The sequence below is a fragment of the Rhinolophus hipposideros genome (assembly GCF_964194185.1).
Source record: "Rhinolophus hipposideros genome assembly, chromosome: 15".
Taxonomy (NCBI): Eukaryota; Metazoa; Chordata; class Mammalia; order Chiroptera; family Rhinolophidae; genus Rhinolophus; species Rhinolophus hipposideros.
This window is the reverse complement of record NC_138061.1, coordinates 1,072,501-1,093,449: the sequence shown is the minus strand read 5'-3', so window position 1 is coordinate 1,093,449 and position 20,949 is coordinate 1,072,501. Positions and strand designations below refer to the sequence as shown.

At 54.1% G+C, this 20,949-nt stretch overlaps 1 protein-coding gene across 2 annotated transcripts in view; it reads right to left on the bottom strand.

The window, feature by feature from the left end:
- The window catches only part of TCERG1L (transcription elongation regulator 1 like), a 411,473-nt gene that overhangs the window by 365,455 nt on the left and 25,069 nt on the right, over positions 1-20,949 (bottom strand). The window contains exon 2 of one of the 2 annotated variants that reach the window (XM_081074119.1): positions 15,700-15,915. The exons of the other annotated variant lie outside the window; for it this stretch is intronic. The gene's annotated coding sequence lies outside the window, so the exon portion shown is untranslated. The remainder of the gene's footprint in view (positions 1-15,699; positions 15,916-20,949) is intronic. 2 annotated transcript variants of the gene reach the window in all.

The window sequence follows — 20,949 nt, the reverse complement described above, 5'->3', positions numbered from 1 at the left end:
ACGTTTCCCCCATGAAATATTGATTTGATTTTTTGAAACAAATAAAATGCAGGCAAGTGACACCAGGAAAGGTCAGTCTGGTGCCGACACATGCTCAGGGGACACAGCTCTGCCCCGGCTGAAGGCCCAGCGATCAAAACAGTCTGCACAGCTTTCGTCTAAAAACCCTTATTTTACTCACTTCAGCTTTTTGCCCTCAGAGACGGCAGAAGCCACTGTCTATCGTCTTTCTGAGATTGTTCCTATGGATTTAAAACCCACCCTCGAAGGTGCAGACAGGATGAGGTGAGCCCGACTGGGAGATGGACCCTCCCTGAGAGTGGGGACCCGTGCTGTCCCCCGTCCCCTGGTGCCCTTCACGGCTCCTCTGACACACCAGGCATGTGGCCACTTCGCACCTACTGGTCCCTCTGCCTGCTCGCCCCCCACACTCACAGCCCTTCTCACCCCCAACCCCTCTACACCCACCCGTCACCATCTCTCCCTGTCATCTCTGTGGCCATCCCAGTCCTAGCTGACATTTCTAGAGGCATCCGTTTAATGTTTGTCTTCCCACGTGTCAGTCCGCTGTCCAGACACCAACGCCAACCAGGAGATTGATCCGAGGACACGTGGGGGTGGGGGAAGGACAGTCAGGGAGAACAGGCCATCCAGGGGCAGGTCTGAGTGCTGTGAGGGGACGAGGGCAGGCCGGCCGGCCAGTGGAGTGTGAGGCCACCACGGGACAAGGCAGCCCGTGTCCACAGCTGCCCAAGTCCCCATGCCCAGCCGCGTCGCAGAATCTGGAATACCAGCCAGCGCGTGGTGGCAGCAGAAATGCTTGCCCCTTGTGCTGGCTTCCTGGGAGGCCATGCTCCCCTCCCCAACACTCTGCCACCTGTGCGGCTCGGCCTGGGCTGCACTGGGGGACTACTCATGGTGAGGACGGGGCAGAAAGGGTAACAGTTCCCTGTGGAGGCCAGGCTGACGCAGGCCATGGCGTCTATGTTGGCCCAGAGCTGCTCCATCTGTGGCTAATTCTTCAGCGCCCAGCATGGCCTGAGAAAGCACCTGCTGGGAAAAGAGGCCCCATCCCTCCTGGCCTCCAGGCCCCGAGGTCTCTGGAGGACAGCTCAGAAAGGGCCTCCTCTCTCCAGCAGTGCCGGCCCACCCGTCTGCATAAGACGCCCTTGGGGCTGGGTGCTAACCACACAGGCTCAGTGAGCATGGCGTCGTGGGAAGGCCGGCAGGGAGCCCTGGTGGGGGCGGGCAGCGCCCCATGCTCACAGGGCCCCTAGGAAAGCTCTGTGTACACCCCACCTTCTTCCCAATGGGAATGTACACGGCTCCTGTAAATGGCCCACAGACAGCAAGACAGTTGAAATGGACACGGAGTCGAGAGGCTCGTGGGGAAGGAAGGGAGTTCTGCGTGGTCCCCAGGCCAGGTGGTCAAGAAGGAGTCGAGCCTTTTAACTCAAGGCCTCGACGAAGCATTTCCTTGAACCTCCAGGAGAAGGACGACAGAACCACCACCTCCCTCCAGGAATGCTTCTATTTCCCCAGAAACTACCAAGACCCTCGTCCTGGGTCGGGAAGTCACCTCCCACCAGACCCAGGGCAGCCCGGCAGTGATAACGTCCCAGAGGCTGGACTCTCGCTGAGCGGTTATGTCTCAGCCAGAGGGAAAACCATTCCCAACAACAACAAGATATTCAAATGAACGCAGCCACCGCCCCCACCCTACCCCCATGCCATGGAGGAGGGGACCATGGTGCCACAGGACCTCAGGCCCAGGAGCCCCCAGCCACAGAGCTCGGAGGGCCTGTCTCACTCCCTGACAGTCTCAGCTGCCCTCACTCACATCTGACCCGTGGGCCTTTGGTCCCTGCCCTCCTGGATCTGCTCAGCCTCCGTGGGCCCTTCTCAGGTGAGGAACTGGGTGGGGGGCAGGGGACAAAAGGGTGCTTATCAGAGTGCAGACGGAACCAGGGCCATGTGGACCCACATGTAGGGTCCACGCTTCTCTCAACTACAGGAGCTGACACCATAACCCGTGGTCCCCACCCCTGGACCAGAGATGGAGTCAAAACACAGGCCGCCATGGGGCCGGCCCGGTGGCTCAGATGGTTGGAGCTCCATGCTCCTGACCCCGAAGGCTGCCGGTTCGATTCCCACATGGGCCAGTGGGCTCTCAACCACAAGGTTGCCAGTTCTACTCCTCGACTCCCGCAAGGGATGGTGGGCAGCGCCCCCTACAACTAACTGGACTTGAAGCTGAGCTGTACCCTCCACAACTAAGATTGAGGGGACAACAAATTGACTTGGAAAAAGCCAAAGTCCTGTTCCCTTTCCCCAATAAAATCTTTAAAAAAAAAAACAAAAACACAGGCTGCCGTGACCTTGGTGCCGCCAACCCTAACTGCTGAATCTCCTCCACTCTACAAGCGTTTCAGTCTAATTGGAGAGCACGAGCCACCACACACCAACCTGCGAGCTCCAGCAACCCCACACCCTCCCAGCACATGCTGAAGTGTTTCTCAGCCATTCCACAGATGCAAAGAGCTGCGTCCAAGTGGCTCCATCTCCATCTCCCTGACAACTGCCAAGCTCAGCGAGTTCCTGTGTCCACTCTGGCATAGTGTCTGTTCAAATTCTTTGCCTCATTTTTTTTTATTGGGGAAGGGGAACAGGGCTTTGTTGGGGAACAGTGTGCACTTCCAGGCCTTTTTTCCAAGTCAAGTTGTTGTCTTTTCAATCTTAGTTGTGGAGGGTGCCATTCAGCTTCCTTCAAGTTGTTGTCCTTTCAGCCTTAGTTGTGGAGGGTGCAGCTCAGCTCCAGGTCCAGTTGCCGTTGTTAGTTGCAGGGGGCACAGCCCACCATCCCTTACAGGAGTCGAACCGGCAACCTTGTGGTTGAGAGGACGCGCTCCAACCAACTGAGCCATCCGGGAGCTCAGCGACAGCTCAGCTCAAGGTGCCGTGTTCAATCTTAGTTGTAGGCCTTGCCCCTTTTTTTAAGTTGTGTTTTTGTTTTTTTCTTATTGTTGAGTTTTAGTGTTCTTCATACACTCTGAATGCAATTCCTTTGACAAATAGTGATATGCATTTTGTCTTTTCATTTCTTAGCAATCGACTTTGGAGAGCAACATTTAATTTTGATGAAATGTAATTTAGTAAAGTTTTCATGGCTCGTGCTTTGGGCATCCTATCTAGGACCTCACACCTACCCCAAGTTTACAAACTCCTCTCCTGCATTCCTCCGGAAGTCCCACAGCTTAAGCTCCACATCTAGGTCAATGAGGTATTAAAGTTCATTTTTGTTTATGGTGCAAAAGACTTGTTTATGGGCTGAGGTTTTCTTTTCTTTTTTGCATCTGGATATCCAGTTGTTCAGCACCATTTACAGGAAACGCGCTCCTTTCTGTTTAATAGCCTTTGCACTCGAGGGACTGCTCTGACCAAGTGACATGTGCACGTAAACGGTTAGCACGTGGGAAGACTGGAGTCAGCGCCTGATAAAGTAGCTTTAACAGCCCCATGTCCTCTGTGTCCCAGAAGCTCACATGACAGATGGAATGCACTCAGCTTGAAAGGGCTTCATGGGGTCAGGAGGGAGACCCTCGTCCCCGCGCCCTGCAGGCGCCCAGTGGTGCATGGTGCTTTGCAAACATGAGTCGCACGGCTAGCACCGAGGTGCCATATTTAAGGGTCCTCTACTGGAAAGTCATTATTAATAATCGATCGGGGATTACTCTGTGCTATGCCTGCTCGGGACGTTATTTGCTGTGTGTAGCACAATTGATTTTGAAAACAAAGCATCTTTAAACAGAACTTGACAGCAGTGATGGTTTACTTGATGTTATCCTTTAAAATTGTATTTATCAAGCCTACAGCCAAACAGCCGCATGAGTCCGGGCAGCCTTCTAGCAGACACTCTCGTCTCCTCCTATAGGAGGCAGATTTAATGCAGAGGACCTTGTGCAAAGGCAAAACCTCCCCACGAGTACAAGTCTACCCAAATCACACCTGGACGAGCTGGGTGGCACCTGGGGTCGGGGCTCCAGGCACACCTGCATGTGCCATCCAGCCATGTGCCCCTCCCCAGGCCACCCTCCCACACCACTGAGGAGCAGGAGCTAAGAGCCCCGATCCCAGGAAAGCTGTGTGTCCGAAGGTCAGCCAGCTGCCTGGGTCCAGAGGGGATGGCCCCAAACCACCCTCCTCTCTGTCCTCACCAGCTGCTCCCTGGAAAGAGCCAGCCTCCAAGGGCAGAGGCCCTCAGCTGCTCCCCCACCCAGTGCCACCCAAAACTCCTGATCCCTGAGAAGTCAGCCTGTGAGGCCAGAGTCAGGGGGACATCCCTGCAAAGTCTGAAGGAAGGCACCCTTTCTCAAACACCTTCGACAAACACGTGAGATGATGGCCCAGGACTGGTCGCGGGACATGGAAGCCCACGGTTCCCAATGCATCCCCTGGCCCCGGGCTGCTATCTGCAGTAGGCAGCACTCCCCGTGGGCAGCCGGGGCTCCGGCACTCCATCTGTCCACCTTTAGCACAGACATGCGCACTGCATGAGCCCCAGAAACCCAGCATCCCACAGTTTTGCAAGGACCCCGGGGGGTGGACCCGGGGCCTCATGGCCCCTCTTTCTGATGCCTCTCTGGCCCGCTCACTCATGAAACTGCTCTCACTGCCCTTCTCACCAAATGCCCCCATGCTCCCTGAAGCCCCGACAGGAGTGCCGGAGTTCTTCTGGTCCCCTCCTTGCTTCCGGCCCCTCCACTCCACCCAAAACACCCTCACTTCCCGCCAACAGCACCAGCCCACCGCAGGCTAGGCCACCAGCACCTCCCACCCAGGGCCCAGCTCCCACTGCCTCTCCCGCCTCACATCTGCTCTCCACAGGGCAGCTCCAGCTATTTTTCCAAGAACATAGTTCAGATCGGTTCTCAAATAAGCTTCTCCTGTAACCCCTCACTGCCTGACCTCCAAGATTTCTCAGTTCTATAAAAGCCTCTCTGTTGCCTCAGGGCCTTTGCACGAGCCATCCCATCTTCCTGAAGGACTCTGTCTGCCACTAGCCTCTCGTCCTTCACGTCTCAGCCTAAACACTCCCTCCCGGGAAAAGGCGTCCCCCCTCCTCACCAGACAGACAGACAGGCCCCCTTCAGCACCAGATGGCACCATATACCAGGCTCACCACACAGTGGGCTCTCCACAAATACACGTTAAATGAAGGAATGGACGCCACCTCCCCTAGGACTCAGAGCAATAAGGCTCAGATTCCTCATTTGTAAAGCAACTTCTCCTCCACTCACTGTCAAGAGAGACAGACGACACCAGTCTATCAGAGTCAGCAGGAGAAATCAAACCAATCTGTTGTGCTGGCCATTGGAGTCAAGGCCACGCCACCCTGTCGGAGGCTGAAAATACCTCTGAGTGTTCTCAGTACCCCTGGCCATGTCCCCGCTGCTCCTGACATGTACCCACCTCCATACATCCTGGCCTGCCCACTGCCCCACCTCAGCACCTTCACGTCTTCAAGTCCCTTATCTAGCTACTGTATCCTACCCCTTGTATCTCCTAGCCCCCTGCATGTGTCTACCAGACTCCTATACAACCGTCAAAGCCCTCTCAGACCACACCCCCTCTGCTGAGCCTCCTCACGAGTTCTGCTTGCCAACCCACTGCCCTTCCCATTTCTGCTCTGTCCTGAGACCTTTGCCTCATATGTCCTGAGTTCTGCTTCACGGATGTAGTTTAGTCCACACGTCAGGGCGAGACTTGTCTCTCCTGCAGGCTGTAAGTGCCTTGAAAACAAGCATCGTGTCTAAACAGTTTTTTCAACTCCAGAGGTGACACGGTGTGAACACACAGTATTGATTGGGAGAGCACCACTGGGAGAAAGAAATTCCAAGTAAGAACACTGTAGAATGAGGGTTCGGGGCTCACTCTCCTGGGTGCATAGTAGGGCTTCTCTAGGCCTTGGGTGGAAAAGGAGCCGGCACCCACAGCCGGCTGGGCCACAAAGCCGCAGAGACACAGGCCAGGCCCCGAGAGGCCACCGCTCCCAGCGCCTGGAGCCCTGTCCCGCAGCCACCTGCCCGACGTCGTCTCCCCGCGCCTCCCAGCAGGCAGTGCATGGCCCAAGTACAGATGCCAAACCCAGCAGCCAGGGAAACCAGACCGTCACCCAGATGACACCAAAAGTTTGCAAATTTTGAGGTGGCTGAAACTGCAACACCACTGTGAAAAGAAGTGAGACACTTCTTCAGAGTTAAGTCAGGCTTCTGCCTCGCCGGATGGCAGAAGGGCCATCGAATGTGCAATGGGCACAGAGCCCACTGCAGCCAGGCTGCGGCCACAGGCACCACGCATGCACTGTACGCTGTGGAACACAGAGCATGTACCTGTCTGCAAAGTGCCCGGTGTTACTGACACATGCGCCCATCAACTCAAGGACAAAGCTCCAGAACTGGCTGACGACGCTGTGGGAGATCAACCCCAGCGTGGGCCAGAGAAACCCACCTGTGGCGACGTCAGAGAACCCACAGGCACTGCTTCTGGGTCCGAGTCACAAGAAACAGCCGTCCTCTGCTTTCAGGGACAAATGCTTCACAAAGACATGCAGGCGTGGTTTATTTCTTCTTTCTTCCAACGGTTAGCTGTTCACCAGCCCTTCCCGCCTAATGCGGACATCAGTCAGATTCGGCAGAAGCTAATACGGCAGTTGCCCCTGAAAATAAAAACATGCAACCCAGATAGAAAGAGACTGCTTCAAGGAGAGCCACTGTCCAGGATGAGGTGGTGCCCGTGGGGCAGGGGGACAGGGCAGATGAACGCATGGGGGCCACACCCTGCCCTGCAGCTGCCCATATCGGCCCACAGCCGGTGCCCTGGCATCTGGCTTTCCTTCCAGCTGAGGGGGGGGTGGCTGCAGCAGGAGCGTGGGCCTCCATTTATGTTCACCTGCATCCTGGCTCTCTGCCAGGAGCCACGGCCTCGGCCACCAGTCCTGTGGGTGTCTCCCTGCTCTCTGTGTGGCAGGCCTCAAACTCCACCTTGAAAAATTACTGGAACTCCAGAGAGCTTTGTTTATATGGCTTAGCTCTATCTATATGTACTGTAGTATCAAAGCTGAGAAAATTTAAAATTTTTATTGATTGGTTCATTTAAAAATAACTATTATAGGGGCAGACGGGTGGCTCAGTTGGTTAGAGCGTGAGCTCTGGTCTACAGGGTTGCCAGTTCGATTCCCACATGGGCCAGCGAGCTGCACCCTCTGCAACTGGAATGAAGTCAATGAGCTGCTGCTTAGCTCCCAGGTAGCCAGATGGCTCAGTTGGTTGGAGCGCGTCCTCTGAACCACAAGGTTGCCGGTTCGACTCCCGCAAGGGATGGTGGGCCGTGCCCCCTGCAACTAACAACAGTAACTGGACCTGGAGCTGAGCTGCGCCCTCCACAACTAAGGCTGAAAGGACAACAACTTGACTTGGAAAAGTCCCAAAGTACACACTGTTCCCCAATAAAGTCCTGTTCCCCTTCCCCAATAAAAAAAAAAAAAATCTTAAAAAAAAAAACTTTCCATTAAAAAGAAAAATCGTAACTATTATAAACCCATTATATGTTGGAATTTCCAAAGACCGATACATCCATCCTCCACGAGTAAGACAAATTCTCATTTACAAAGAGGGAGGTAGGACTTGTCAACAGAGTAGAAGCTACATAAAGGAACCGAGTGACAATTTTAGAACCTAAAAGCATAAATAAAGCACTGACTAAATGGGCTCCCAGCAGAGAGGAGGTGACAGGAAAGTGTGGGTGAACCTGAAGACAGAGCTATAGACATTATCTGAGCTGAACAGCAGAGAGAAGAGTATAAGAAAAATAAACAGTTTCAGGACTTTCAAAAGGTCTAAAGTTGAAGTCCCAGAATGAGAATAAAACTGCTGCACACAGGTGTCTATATATGATAAATTGGACTTCATCAAAATTAAAAATATCTACTCTGTGAAAGACACTGTTCAGGGAACAAAACGACAAGTCAGAGACTGAAGTGAAATAGTTGAAATCATGCATCTGGTGAGGGACTTATCTCCAGAATATACCAATAATTGTCTAAGGCATAAGAAATCGAACCACCCAGATTTTTTAATGGCAAAATTGTTGAACGTACACTTTGTCTAAGAAGATAAATGGATGGCAAATAAGCACATGAAATCTGTAGTTTTTCTTGCCCTTTTGCTGGAAACTGCACCCCAAGGCCTCCCGGGCCTCCATGCACAGCTGTCCGTCCCCCGGGGCCCCCGGCGTCTGTCCCTGCACATCAATGCCGGTCACGAGCTCCCGGCAGCCATCGTAAGGATGGCATGTGAGGTAAGCAGAGTTCCTTAAGCGACTCAAATGGCATTTTCTTCCTTGGCCTTTTCTCCGACGAGCTGCATTTATGAGCTTTGATACAATGCATCAGTGAGAAGGCAAGTTGGTAAAACTCGGTTCCCTCCCCGAAGGTCACCGCTGTCCGACCTCCCGACTCCAAACTTCACACGCGAGCCTCCTTCCTGTGCACGGCAGGGGGAGACGGCGCCCCACAGCCGACGTGGACGCCCACCCCACACTCCCGTCACTGCTGTGATCTGGGGGCACAGGGCCTGAAATCACCTTTCACTTTGGCTCCCGCTCCCTGTGAAGTGGGGAGGGGCGGCGATGCGGGGGAAGCAAGGCCCAGTCAACTTGCTCTTTCACCAGTCAGCCACCACGCACCGCTCTGCCCAGAGCCCCGGCCATCAGCAAGAGGCCATCAGCAAGTGTTTTCAGCGCTCCCGCCACTAAAAGCGCACACACATACACACTCCCCTACACACACACACCCACACATGCATAACACACACATACATGCCCACGCTACCCACAGCCACACATGTACGTGCACACCCGTACACGCCCACACACACACACTCCTCATCTGCAGTCCCAGGTTTCTAGTGACCCCAGTGCCCTACACACGTGAGTGACCAGCCTGCAGATGAGCCCGGGGCCCAGCTGTCCGTCAGCCGCAGCCCCGAGTGTCCCCAGCTGAGGCCCCAGACATCACAGAGCAGAGATAAACCAGCCCCACTGTCCCTGTCCAAATCCTTAGCCTTCTGAACCAGTCAGCTCAGTACAATGGCAACCAAGTTTGGAGTCATTTGTCACACAGCAGCACCAACCGAAACGCTGCCTGAGAACAGCCACAGTGTGATTTCTCCATTGTACAGGGATTCAAAGCTTTGGGCAAGAGGGGGAGACCAGAGATGTAACCCCACAAAACATGCTTTATTTTCTTGTGCTGATGAGGGCATACTGTCCCAGTCTAAGCCAACTGCTCCCCAGCTGTCCCAAAGAGGAGCGCTGGTGGCATTTGTCAGGCACACTCAGTTACTGTCCCTGTGTCCAGCCTGGCTAGGACAGCCAGGTGGGTGGCCCCGGTTAGCAGTCTCGTTTGAAGGCTGTTCTGGACTGATGAGTCCCAGGCTGGTGGTGACAGCGAAACTTCTGCTGGTTTCCTGGGATTTCTGCTCTTTTTCATCCTTCCGTCGGGTGGGGGCCTCAGGCACTCTGTGTTGACAAGCCCAGCCGGCTCCGAATGTTCCTCCAGGTTCAGCTCAGGGAAGGGGGGCGGCAGGAGCAGCGTTTAGCAGAGCAGAGCTTCAGCTGCCGTTCAATTTAGAGAATGTTTGTTGCAATAAACACTCCAAGATGTGTTTCTTCCAGAGTGTTTGACAGACAGTCTCTGGAGGCCATCTTCCCCCATCATTCTTCCAGCAAAAACATGGTATTTATGTCTTTATTCTAGAAGAAGGAGATTTACTTTCTTAATAACGGGAGTCTTGGTATCGGAGGCTGCTGTGTGTGGAGTTAATGCTCGCTCTTGCAACGCCGTTCCATCGTGAGAGATTTAATTGACAGCCTGAGACCTAGCGAAGCTAGGGGACATCTGGGAGAGGGAGATGCGTGTTTCTAGCCTTAAGGCGACCGGCAACGTGATAAACACCAGATATGGATAATGTCAGTGTTTAAGCATTTAATTACTAGTAAATGGGCGATGTTTTGTTTTATGTTGTGTAGCTTATTATTTCATAAGTTTTCATTTAAGCATCCGGGAACAGCAGCCAACTTTCTGTCTCTCAGACTTTCCTCCCTGCTGTTCTTTGTCTGAAAGCAGCACCGCACCCACCATGGGGAAACCTGGACGGGGCCCAGAGCAGCATTCCACCCTCTGCCACCAGCATCATGAACAAGACTCACGTCACATGGGCACTTCCTGCCACTGTCCCCGTGGCCTCCTGAGTGTCCGTGCTCACGAGCCAGCGGCCACGACCAAGGCAGACCCTGGCTATAAGCCCCGTTCCACCCTCGATCGATCAGAACATAAAATCTAACTGCAACGTGAGTTTTCAAATGTCTTCATACATATTCCCACAATATACAATTGATCACAACTGCACATGTGTGTTTCTGTCAAACGAGCTTTATTTAAGGCTTTTTTCTTTCTGCTGCTTCACTTGTCTCCTCCCTGCCTCCCAGCTGACGGCTTCTCCCTCTACCCCAGCAGCAAACCCACCTGCCCCGATCACCGCGGTGAAAGCATCCCAGGAATGTGCCCGCATGTTTCTCTTCACTCAGCGAGACACAGAGGTATGCTATTTGGGCAGGTGTGTTTGCTCTACAAACATAAGAACATGATACACACGATTGTCTGACACTTGCTTTTCTCTCCTAACAAACTCCAAGACAACAGCTTGGCTGCATATCACTCATGGCGTTCGTCGGCCAGGCCTCCATGTGCCATCCTTGGCCCTGGCACGCCCTCCATGCAAAAGGCTGCACTCAGGTCCCGGGACATCCACCCTCCTGGGTTCATGGGTCTCCCTGTACAAGGCAGACCCCCAGTGAAAGCGCTGGGAGAAAGAACACATGCGTTTTCAACGTTAATAGCTGATGGAGACAAAGCCGTGCTTGGAAGCAACGGTAACCAGAGAAGCCCACACACAAACGGTCCCTCGCGCCAGGATGGCGGCCCAGAGCAGAGGAGTGCAGAGCGCCGGGCACACTCAGCCTCATCAGACTGGCTGCTGGCAAATCCCCCACGTGGGAGGAGCAGTGACAGCCAGGGCTCCAAACCCAACGTAAACGTGAGGCTGCAACGTTCCTCTGCAGCTCCGGCATCTGAGCAGGTTTGTGAGCACCAGCGAAGCCACCAGACAGCTTCCAAGTCTCACTCTGCGGTCTGTCATCGGCTTCCCGCCCTACATACGGGCAGCCAGCCATGTGGGCACCCTCCGGTGGTGCCCAGCCCAGACCAGCTCTCCCAGGCCTTGCTGGGCAGGCTCCCCCTGGCTGCCGTGCACCTGACCCACCCACGGTCACCACCTGATGTCTTGCAGGGTGGTGCCCAGAGCCTGGCCGCTGCCCGTCCCCCACCACCTGCTTGTTGGGGGGCATCTGACCCAGACTGGGCTGGCAGGGGAGGGGCGTCAAGCACAGACAGATCAGCCCTGCAGTGACAGCTGGGAAAGTGACGATGCTGACCCACGAAGGGGTGCAAGGAACAGGCTGCCCAGGCTGGGGGCGGCCTCCACGACAGGGAGGAGGAAGGGACAGACCACGTCCTACAAAGACCGGAAGTGGGAAAGAGGCGACACACGGGGGACTGACGAGGTTAGCTGAGCCTCTGCACCTTCCTCTGAGTAACAGGACTGGTAGCAGCCACCTCACAGCTGGTGACAGTACACGGGGACCTTCCTGGGGTACAGCAGGCGTGTGCCCCTCACGGGACCCCTCGCTGTAAGATTAACACATTTGCTGCTTGGTTTTTAAGAAGCTGGCCCCACGGAGTGTGACACGTCACCCAATCCCATCACAAGGGCTCAGCGAGCTGGTGCACACAGGCAGCGTCCTGAAAACACAGTTCTCCTAATTCAGATCAACAACTTGAACGCAAGAGAACCTGTGTGACATACTTGTCCCATCCTGGCAACTGGTCCCCCAAAGCAGAAAACGCCAGAGGTGGTCTTTAGTTTGAATTTTAGATCGTAAGACAAAATAAATGGCTTCTCTATATTTTATGACACATTTTATTCCCACTGTAACAAACCCTGTGTTGGGCAAAGTAGTTCTACAACACAATTAGCACCCACACGAGACGACGAAGCCACCATGAAGCCACCACGAAGGTGTCGTCTGCAGAAGGTGAAGGCACCATCAGTCCAGCTATCGTTGCCCAAATGTGGGGTCACAGGGCCACAGGCCACCTCCACACCGTCAGTGCGGGTGGGAAGGGCGGGGGGGCCCAGCGCGCCCTGGTTCCTGGAGCGCTCCTGCTGCACCAGCCTCTCCCCGGAGGGGCCTCTGGCCGTGTGTGGTCAGGGACAATGTGCAAAGAGCTTCCCAGGGTCCCACACCAGGGGGAGGGGAGCCGCACGCCTGCCTGGCTGCATCAGGCCTTGTCTCCTCCCTGAAGCACCCCTGGAACCAGGGACCCCGGAGCTGGCCGCGCGCTGGGCTGTGCAGGCCCTGCCTGCGGCCTCCCTGCTCCTATGGCTCCTGCAGACTTCCTAGGACTGAGCCCTCGAGAGGCGTCACTTGAGGCCAGCGCCTCTCCCTCTCCTGGGCACAAGAGGATCTAAGTCATTTACTTTCAACATGTGCTTCTCAAAAGCCCAGGGGCCTAGCAGAAGGTTCCGGCAGCCTCGTTGCTGCACATTTGGAGTGGGGTACACGATGGTAACCGGCTCTCCAGTTGACTTCAGCGTTAGATGAGTGATGAACGTGGGCCAAAGGCTGAGGCACGAAACATGGCGCCAGCTCCCCTTCACCCCCAGGACGGGCCCCTTCCAGCAGGCCACCTCCGGCAGGGGCACGGGGCCCTGCCCAGGGCACGCCCACCCCTTCCAGCTCCATCTGGCAACCGGAGACCTGGTAGGGTCCAGACGCTGTGGAAGGCAGGCCTGTTTAAGGCAGAAAACACACTCCCAGGTTGCAGAAGTGCGCCACACACACGTGCAAACCACAGGGCAGAATCCACTAGGACTCCGTGCTGTGTGCCTGAGAAACGTGGGGACGAGGCCGCTGTCACGCTTGTACAGCAAGCGACAGGGAGAGCAAGCAGGCGAGGCCCTCAGTGTCCCCGGGAGCAGGGGGAGGACGGGCCCTGGCTCCTGTGGGTCCTACCCAGAGCTGCGCTTAGACAGACACAAGGACGCCACCCTGAGCCTGCCACACTGCTGTCACCTCTGCGGCTGTGCCCCGCTCCTCAGAGCCCCCGCAGCACTAGTCATCCAGCCTCAGAACTTAGCTGAAACCAGCAGGGTCACAGGAGTGCCCCAGACTGGGCTTGAAGGGGAGTCCCATGGAGGCAGCTGCGTCCCCCTGTTTGGCCTGACTCGGGGATAGGTCCACTCGAACTACAAAGCCAACCTCGAGCCCTGATGCTGGTGCCCAGGTCCTGTGCTGGGTGGGGCATGGGCAGCCTCGGGGACCCTGCGGCAGGGACCCGAGTCACCTTCACGCATGTGCTTCTGCTCTCGTTTCCATGCAGGGTCCCTCCTCCCAGCTGTCCTGCTAAGTGACTAGTGCTTTCCATTTCTCTTAAATCAAGGCCATCAGATCTAGACAATCTGCTTGACCAGCTAGTCTTTTTACATGAGCTGCGGGTCAGAGGTCACTGACCGGCCAGGTGCCCTTGACCCATATCAGTGGCCAAGACCACCAGCATCGCCACTGCGTCCAGCAGAGGCTGTGGGAAGGACATTTTCCTGGGAATAAGAGTTCAGCCAGCTCCGCATTTTAATGTAGCCATTCATCTGTCCTTTGAGTTCGCCACTGAGAATGAAAGAAAGGAGAGAGGATGGAGTCTCAGCCTCATCAGATGCTCGCTGTGTCTGCAGGGACCTTGACCCTGACCAGCTGCCCCCACACCCCTGCTCGTGAGAACCAGCGGCGTGCCGAGGCCATGCTGGGCCGGGCAGGGAGAGCCACTCACAGCCCTGCACAGGGCGTTACCTGTCCAGGGAGGCGGGCAGGTTGCCCCGCAGGTGCCACCATCTACCCTTCATCCATTCGCCTTGAGCCACTCAACAGAGAACCACCCACTGAACAGCCAGGAGCAGCCTGGCAGCTCCTGGGAGCCCAGCTGCCACCCCCAGGTCCCTGAGGCCACACGGGAATTTGAGGAAGGACTTCGGACCCTCGAGCAGCTCAACGCAGTTCCCTGTTTGCTGCTCTGAAAGGCTCATGGGTCTGAGACCGTTCACAGGCCACACACACCCCGGGGGGAAATAAATGCTTGACTTTAACCCTCTGTCTCCGTGAAGGAGAGGCTAGTTCTCCTGAAAGGGCTGGTGCCGTCCCATCCACAGCCAACAGCAGACAGGCCCGAGGAGGCGGCCCTGGTCACAGGCCACCATTGCGGGAGAGCCATGTATGTCGCCCACTGGAATGCCTGGCAACATAAAGCCCCTGGCCACCACATGTCCCTTCACGGAGGAAGGGCTGACGCCTGCGGAGAACCTGTCTGCTGACCTGTGAGGCGGGAGGGAGGCCTTGTCCCGAGGCCCTGAGAGCCTGCGAGTTCGCCTGAATCCCGCCAGTGAGGGGCAGAGCGGGCTGCGCACCGGGCCTGGCCCGCCTGGGGGTCCCACATGGGCCCCACCCAGCCCAGAGCGAAGGGCTCCATGGGGCCCCCAGGGTTACTTCCACATGAGCCCCCTTCCTACCCGGTATGCGGCGACCTTGCCGCCACTGCAACCAGCAGAGGGAGGATGCGCCCAAACACACTGACCTGGGAAGATGGGGGGAGCAAGGGTGACGCAGCAAGACCTGGAAAATGTTTGGGCTTTTTACTGAAACAGTCGCACTTCCGAGACTTTCTCTAGAAGTACTAACCAGGGGTTTCTCCTGACAAAGGCATCACGGCCACTGGCCCTACCACCCCACTGAAATAACAGGAGAAATGTTTTAAAACTCTAAGCCCACAAGCACAAAGCCGGCAGATGAGGGGATGACAGAGAGAGGCGGAGACGGGCTGCAGGGTATGAATAGGTGCGCCAACTGGGAGAGCCGGCCGGGCACGACGCCCGCACCCACTTAAGTCAGGAGGCTGTCAGAGGCGGCGCAGCGGAGACCCACAGACGTAGGGATCAGAGCTCAGCCCCTCAAAGTGGAGGTTCAGATGGCGCTAGCAGGAGGTTTACGCCCCGATAGACGCCCCACTGGCCCACACCACAGGCCCAGCCGAGGACAGGGTGTCTTCCAATTCAGTATCTCCCATCAACCAGCATAAGGCATAAAAGAGGTTTATTCCGAGAATACGAGAAGTGACTGAAACGCCAGCTCAGGAATGGCAGGGCTGGAAACCTCTGCCCCACTGAGACCAGGCAAGAAACCGTCCCTCACAAGGGCCACCTGTGCCGTCCCCAGAGGCGGCTCCAGGTGGTTCCAGGTGGCCTGTGCTGTCAGGAGGCCGGCTTCTCAGGACTCCTATGCCCCGTACTGGCTGTTTTGGTGGGGGTTCAATGGCTACCCCATCTTTTTCACGTTTAGTAAAATTCACTTGTGTATAGTTCTGATTTAGGCATATCAGAACGCAACCAGCGCCACAGTCAGAACAGTGGCCACTCCATCACCCTAAAAATGCCCTCCTGCTAGCTTTTCAGTCAGCCCGGCCCCCCAATCACTGACCTGGTTTCTGGTCCTCTAACCCTGCCTTCTGCTGACGTCATCTGAACAGGATGGTGGCCTCCCTCGCTCAGCACGGTACTGGGGGCTCCTCCTCAGTGTGTGTGGCCAGCAGCCGTCCTGGGTGCCGCTGTCGTGCTCGTCACACACAGGTACCACGTGCTGTAGCTACCCCAGTTGCTCATCCGGTCGGCCCTGGAAGGACGTTTGGGTTGTTTCCTGTGGGGGCAATTATGAACAAAACCACTATAAATGCTCGTGCACAGCTTGTCAAGTGCCCGTAATCTTTCATTTCTCTTGGGCGTTTTTCTAGGAGTGGGACTACTGTGTTGATTGGAAATATGTGCTTCACTTTGTAAGGGCTGCCTGACTGTTTTCCGAGGTGGCTGTACTGTTTTGCTTCCCCACAGCTGTGCACGAGAGCTCCAGGGGCTGCATTCAGTATTGTCACCAGCACTCAGTATTGTCAGCATCTTTTTGGGTTTTAGCCATTCCAATAGTGGTACCCCTTCGGGTCTGACTTGTGTTTCCATAATGACGCATGAGGAGCTTCTCTTCATGCACTGATTTGTCATCCATGTCTATTCTTAGTGAAGCATCTGTGCAAGTCATTCGCCTGTTTATTAAATTACATTGTTTCTTTTCCTATTGTTGAATCTAGAGGTTGAGTTACATGCCCGGAACACACATCTTTCTCAGATGCATGATTCTCAGACTTTCCCCTCAATTGTGGCTTGCCTTTTCTTTTTTTAACAGCATCTTTTAAAGGGAAGCTTTTAATTTTGATAAAGTTCGGCTTATTAATGTTTTCTTTTATAATTTGTCATTTCAGTATAATACATAAGAAATCTTTACTGAACCCAAGGTCACAAAGACTTTCTCCTATGTTTTCAACTAGAAGGTTTTTTTAAAAAGTTCTCCCTATAGGTATTTAAAGTTAAATTTCAGAGCCTTCGGGATGGAAGAGGCAACAAAGGCAAACCTGGGGCCGGGACAGAGACTGGTGAGAATCGGGACAGAACTGATAAACGTCCTGGGTGGTGTAGCTTGTGGATGTGCATGGAGTAGTAACAGGACATGCAACTGAAGCCCAAGACAATAATTACTGTAGGACAGATTTAGAAAATAGGAAAGCAACGCAACAAAATGACTAAGTTTCTTTCAGCCGCTGAAAGCAAGGGCCAGGTATTGGAATGTGTTAACAAAGTATCCACATCTACACCCTCTGTATTAACTACATCAGATACATTTTTAATCTGGTTACTTTACCGGCAGGGAGGCGGACAGAGACGTCCAGGGCCTTCCTAATGGGGCCTCGCAGAGCAGAGAGGGGAGCTTCTTTACTTCATCAAAGGATACTTTCTCTCAGGGAGGCAACCATGACTGAGTAACACATGTGAACAGACTTCAGGGATGCTTTTTTAAAACTTTTCTGAGTCAGAGGACAAAACATTTAAAAATAAACAAATAAATTTTAAAATATTTAAATCACAAAAGGGAGAAAAAGATCTCATTTCATAACTACTATCTAGAGAAAAGAAAATGGTCCCACACTGTGATGAATTAAGGGATTTAAAAAGATGGAGCAGGGCCAGCCGGTGGCTCAGGCAGTTAGAGCTCCATGCTCCTAACTCCGAAGGCTGCTGGTTCAATTCCCACAGGGGCCAGTGGGCTCTCAACCACAAGGTTGCCGGTTCAACTCGTCGAGTCCCGCAAGGGATGGTGGGCTCTGCCCCCTGCAACTAAGATTGAACAGGCACCTTGAGCTGAGCTCCCGGATGGCTCAGCTGGTTGGAGCGCATCCTCTCAACCACAAGGTTGCCGGTTTGACTCCCACAAGGGATGGTGGGCTGTGCCCCCTGCAACTAGCAATGGCAACTGGACCTGGAGCTGAGCTGCGCCCTCCACAACTAAGATTGAAAGGACAACTTGACTTGGAAAAAAGTCCTGGAAGTACACACTGTTCCCCAATAAAGTCCTGTTCCCCTTCCCCAATAAAATCTTAAAAAAAAAAAAAAAAAAAGATGGAGCAGATGGAGAAGAGAGAGAAAAATAGGAAGAAAATGAAATTCCAGGGCAAAAAGGACATGAAGACACGTCGGGATTAGAGAGGAGCAGGAGGCAGTGGGAGCACGAAGAGAAAAGGACGAGGACTTGGTGTTCGTGGCAGACTTTGGAGAAACCTGTTACATTTTGGAAATGTAACCATTTTTTTGGTGATTTATGATAAATTATCAACGTGTAAAATACTGATTTTCCATAAATGTTAAGATTTGGGGTATGTGCCAATGTTTACTGCAACGCTATTCTCTGTCTCTATCTCTCTGTCCACGTTGGGACACTGTCCCCTGCTGCCCACAGTGCAAACAGCGCTGTTGTCCCCACAGGCCTCGGAGGAACTGCACCCCAACAGTCTGCACACCCACACCCAGCCCGATGGCACCCTCGTCCAGCCAGGGTCCATGAGAGCCCACTCCCATGGCCGGGAGGCAGGCCCATGACCTCAGCACTCCCCCCACGCCGCGCTTCACGCTGTCTGCTCGCTCACCTGCTGACCTCCCCTCCCCAAAGTGGGAGCCAATGGATGGTTCCCTGCACACACCATGCAGCGTAGCTGTGCCGTGTGCTGTACCAGCCAGGATTGTGTGTTTGCAGGATGTGCACACAATAGCAAGTCGCTTAGCGACGCATTTGCGTAGAAATGACCCGCTGGGAAGCTGCATGACTCTGTGTGTTTGTGTACACAGAGACAGAGAGGTAGACAGAGGGACAGAGAGGGGGGTTTCAAGGGCCTGGCTGACACTATCATGGAGGCTGCAAGCCTGTATCTGCAGGGCAGCCGCAGGCTGGAGACCCGGGAAGAGCTGCTGTTGCCACTCCAGCTCCAAGGCCGTCTGCAGGCCCAATCCCCATTCCTTGGGAAAGGCCGGCCTTTTCCTTAGGCCTTCACCTGACTAGACGAGGCCCACCCGCACGGCACTAGGGTAACCTGCTTTACTCACAGTCCACTGATTTCAGTGTTCCTCTCACCCAAGAAACACCGTCACAGCCACTTCGGGAGTAATGTTTGACCAAACGCCTCGGTACCATGGCCCAGCCAAGTTGACACATGAAATCCATCATCACAGAGGTCTTGAGCAAAGGAACCCTCCAAAGGGACAGGCCACCGGTGAGCAAACTCACTGATTCAGAACCTCAGAGGGAATGTGGAGCTTGTGCAGCCTCTAAGGAAGGGCAGTGAAGCTGGGAGACTCACTCTCAGGGAGGGAAGGGCCACCACAGATGGTGCGTGTGCCCAGCGGGCCCTGGGCTGGCGGAGGGGACAAGTCCCCACATGAAGGTGTAAGTGTGGTGCTACTTGAATCGGCTCTAAACCCAGCTCGTCCATTTGCTTTTCATGAAATAAGCAAGATGGTTTTTACAACCACACAGCAGAATATTTGAAAATAGTTGAGAACGCTTTCTAAACAGTGAGATGGGAGTCACACTGCATCAGACCTGTAAAATTCCAACATCACCAATGGAATCCTGTCCACATGGCCTGGCCCAGAGCCACGTGGGACCATCAAGGACCCACCTGAAGTGGAGCAGCACCATAACGGGCATCAAGCAGCTCGCTGAGGTCCAGTAGCTTGTGTGACACGAGGTGCTGGCAGGAGTAGCTATGAAGGAATCCAGAATCCTGTGTCATACCATGCATAAAAATAAACTCCAGATGGAATAGAGATGGAAAGTGTAAAAATACTGAAAGACAACTGAAGACACCAACCTATATCCTTGGGAGAAGAGAGACATGCCCCCATAGGAGAGGTAACCGGAAGTCACAAAGGAAATGTGACTATCCTGTGATCTGCAAAAATTTCCCCTCCCTGTTATCTGTTTTTAGTATAATTTGCAATGTTTTTAAAGCAGAACGTGAAAGTCTCCTCTATTCGAGTTCCTACACACTAACAAAAAGACACAGCCGACAGCTAGGGACAGAAGAGGCAGCCCCAGAGGACAGGAGATGAAAGGGTGGCCGTCCACCCTGCAGGCAGGCAGCGGCACCTGCACCTGAGAGCTGCACCCAGCCCAGCCAGTGACCAGGCTGCTCGGGCGGCTCCCTGAGCAGCTGAGGTGACTGTACTCAGACGCAGGGACCCCAGACAAAGGAGCCCCTGGGGACTGCTGTCACACAGGTCTGACTGTAGCTCATAAGGCAGGAAATACTGACATCCTCAGGCTTTACTTTCTTAGGGGACAGTGTGGCGGCCAAAGGAAATACGTCCTGGTCCACAAGGTCCCCTGGGAAGGTTCCCTGACCCGGGAAGGGGGCGGTCCTGGAACCCCTTTCCAAGACAGTCTCATCAATGACAAAGAGAACTGTCCCTGAGAGTCTGCTTGGCAAGGCACGCACATGTTTGACAAGGAGCTCGCTCACGTCTGGGGTGGGGCTTCTTTGCAGAGACGCGTGACACACACCTGACCCTGCCAGCACCGCGTCCACAAGGCCACCCAGCATCTGTCCCCACTCGGTCCCATCAGCCATGGAACCCGAAGCAGTTCTGACAGGAAGACGCCATCCCAGGAACTTGGCCTCTCCCAGGAAAAGGGGATTTTTTTCTTCAGCTAAACCAGAGGATGGAGCCAATTTCTGCACACTTGGCCCTGACGGCTCTCTGTTGGACGATCTGTGACATATTAGTCTTTCCTTTTAGCTCATTTCATTTTATTTCCAATACTCCAAGACTGGGAGCCTCAGGCCCACAAGCAGAGGGAGCTTAGAAGCAGGTGGTCAGAGAAGGAAGAAATGAAGATAAAATAAAAATCTCCTGTTTCTTTCAACTGCCGTTAGTGTTTAGTGGGTATAGTTTTGGTGTTGCCAGATGAAAAAGTTCTCGATGTCTGATGCAAAACAGTGTGAATTTAGGTAACACAACGGAACTGTACACTCAAAAATGGTTAGGACAGAGAAAAGTCACTGCCCCAAACAATAACAGCAAGAGTATATGGGGCAATTATAGCTCGTGCGTCAGTGAGACGGATGGAAGGACGTCATGGGACGCGAGGGAGGAACTGGGGACAGGCCACTTAAGGTGACGGCACCACATACCAAGTGGTGCAGGGTTACGTGGAGGTGAACTGAGGCAGTCTTAAAATGTATACTGTAAACCCTGGTGCAACCACTACAAGTGTCTTTAAAAGAAGGATGGTTGATATGCTAAAAGAGGAGATAAAACAGAATCATATAAAATACTCAATGAAAACCAGAGA